This window comes from Parus major, chromosome 21 (assembly GCF_001522545.3).
Source record: "Parus major isolate Abel chromosome 21, Parus_major1.1, whole genome shotgun sequence".
NCBI lineage: Eukaryota > Metazoa > Chordata > Aves > Passeriformes > Paridae > Parus > Parus major.
This window is the reverse complement of record NC_031789.1, coordinates 7073114-7076224: the sequence shown is the minus strand read 5'-3', so window position 1 is coordinate 7076224 and position 3111 is coordinate 7073114.

Genomic DNA, 3111 nt, shown 5'->3' with positions numbered 1-3111 from the left:
GTGCAGTGCCACAGCTGCCCTGACTGCAGTGCCACAGCTGCCCTGAGTTCTGCTGCTGCCTGAGTACAGTGAGGCAGGGCCCTGCCTCCTGCCAGAACAGCTCCCAGCGTGGTCTCCACTCGGTGGTGGATTTTTTAATGCCTTAATTCTGTGAAATCTCTGGGGTGTGTGGGGAGGGAATAGGGGCAGGTCAGGAAGGGATGAGTTTCTGTAGGTGGAAGCACAGGAGGAGAATTCTGCCTCGCTGTTGTGTTCTCATAAGCTTCTTTGAGCCTGCAGAAAGATGATAATTAAACTAGACAGAATCTTAAGCTTTTGCCTTGCCTTGCCAGCAGCACCAGACTTCAGAGTCTCCCTGTAAAAGGAGCTGTGCCTCGTGCTGTTTCTGTACGTGCTTAGCTGCTCTCACACCATATGGGTGTACAGCCTTTGTTTTAGTCTGACCTTGACCTTGAGGTCACAGGCGTCGGAAGCTCTATGGGACATGTGGACTTAGCCTGGCTCTTGTGGCTACATGGTCATTTTTACCCCATTTTTTCTTGTCTTTAAATGTAGCAAAGTCTAGATGTCAGAGGATTGGAGCAGTGCAAGGAATTAAATGAAATCTTCTGACTTTCAGTGCTGCTGTCAAAAGGAGGAGGGGATGACTGAGAAGTGTTTAGATAAGCCACATCCCAGTAACAAGGAGGAAAGGCTGGCTGAGGGTTCTGCAGAGACCAAAAGCAGCAGAGCTCAGAGTGCACCTGCTCTAGTAAAGAGCAGACTCACAGTAGGAGATGACTGTGTACGCAAAGAGTGCCAGCTCGTGCCCTTCTGCACAGAGAATTTGTCAGGAACAGCACCTTGACTGAAGTACTGGTGAGATGGATGACAGAGAACGAGATCTTTGGCACAGTCAGATCCTAGATCAGGTCCTGCTTAAAGCTGAAAGTCAACACTCAAATTCTACCCAGACAAATGGAACCTGAAATTCAGCTGTGTCAGGCTGCTGAACTTAGACTCAGAAATGCTTTTGAAACACGAGTGCTATTAAATATCACTGAGGGATCATTAACATTCTATCTACAGGATTGGATTGTGGCTGGGTTGAGCCTCAGTCACAATTAAATTGGTTCTGTAATTCTAGCATGACACTTAATGACAACTTTGCTTTTGTGATGTGTTGGAGTGTGCTCTGTCACCTGGGTAGAAAGAGGAGGTCATGTGTGTTGGTTTTTTAGTCTCCTGTCTTGACAAGAGTGCAGAGCTGGTTTCTGTCTGGACCTGAACAAGTCTTTGTGAAGGTCGTTAGCACCATTCTTGCTCAGAGCTACTAAAAGAGAGGGGGAGCAGTAAGGGAAGAAAGAGAGAGATTAAAGGGGAAAACCCAGTAGATTATAAATGCATTTTCCTCTGTGCTGGAGGTTAAATAATATTTTATGTGTGTGACAGATCCTGTGATTAAGGAGCTGTTAGGCAGAATGAGAGCTGGGCAGCAAAGGGAGCAGAGATGCTTGAGGGAAAAGGGTACTAAGATGTTCTAGTGCTGAATTCTCTTGTGCATATCTACTGTGATATGTGGCTTTGTGTGCCTTTCAGTGGAGAAAAAAAGGATATTCTACAGACATTTAGGGTGTTTTTCCCTTTCTTTGCTTTAGCATCTTTTCTGTCTGAGATGTTACCGGTTACTTGTGACATTTCTTTAGAAAATGGTCAGAGGCTCTAATCTCTGCTGCTACTTCAAGGTCTAGGATTAGGACTGTAGAATGGCATATGATAATCTGGTACATAAATCATGGCTTTAACAAATGGAAGAGGTTTATCCTGTTTGCTCTGTTGCAGACAGACTCTCCCCTCTGCGTCTTGCTCAGTTTGAGGACTCAGTCACTGCAGAGCCTCTGGAGTTTCAGCTGTCATCATATTCCCCTCATTCAAATCAGTGAAACCTGGGCACTCAGACTGGATTTTAGATCAGGTCAATAAATACTTGACCTATCCTGGGTTGTATTTTAATGTTCCACAGAGGCCTGTCATTCCCAGAGGCTCTTCCTCACGCCGCATGAAGCTGCCTGTGTAAGCTGGGCTTCAGACAGGATGATATGCCTGTCTCATCTCATAAGCTTTTTACTTCCACTCCATAGACAATGTCTCATTGAAGCAGCAGTAAACAGGGAGCAGTGTGTGCTGTTAGCATGCACTACAAAGCTCTGTACTTCAGTCATTTAACACAACATGGGATTTAAAGCCCCCCCTGCTTCCTTTTGCAGAAGACAGTGTGTCATTCCACTTACTCAGCTGATCCACTTCTGACAGACAGCAGTGGGTAGAGCACAAGGAGAAAAAGTAAAAATCTCAGTTTGGAGGCTCTTTGTCCAGATTGAAAATGAGAGAAAGCCTGGAACATTAGAAGGTCCAGGTGACCTGAAGTGGAAATTCAGGGCTGTTGAATGTTTGTGTGAATAGTGGAATGGTCCTTGAGATCCTGTGGGTTCCAGCAGTAGATCCCATGAAAGAGGTGGGCATACAACCTTTCCAAAAAGTTACTGGAAATGTTTTATCTTCCTCACTCAGCAGAGGAAACCATGGAGTTAACAATCTAATGGGCACATTAAAGCAGCACACGTTGGGATGGGGTAATTATTCTAAATCCCTGCGATTGATTTGCATGTATTGGGTTGGTTGGGGAGGGAGCTGCTGAGTCCCGAGGTTTGTTCTGCCTGGTGTGTGAGCCTTGACTCGGTGGATGTTGGCTTCCTGCTTTAAGGGACAAAACAGCTCTTTGCTGACTCCCTTTTAGGGTTAACGTGTTAACCCCTATTCGAAAGCCACAGAATAGAACTCGGCTGTTTTCCTGCTGCTGCTGCTGGTGGGTCAGTGGCTGAGGCAGTGATCGCAACAACCCTCTGTCCCTTCCCCAAACGGTGTTCTTTGTTCTGGTGTTCCAGAGCTCGGCACAGGCTCCCCACGCCGGGACGGGTCAGTGCCAGCGTTCATCCCTCGTCCTGTGGAGAGCGGCGAGGGAAAGCGGCCGCCAAGAGAGCCGAGAGCGGCTGCGGGCCCTGGGGCTGCCACGGGGAGAGCTCCGGGCCCCGCGGCTCGGCTGCTGCTGCTGGGGCTGCCCGCTGTGTCCCC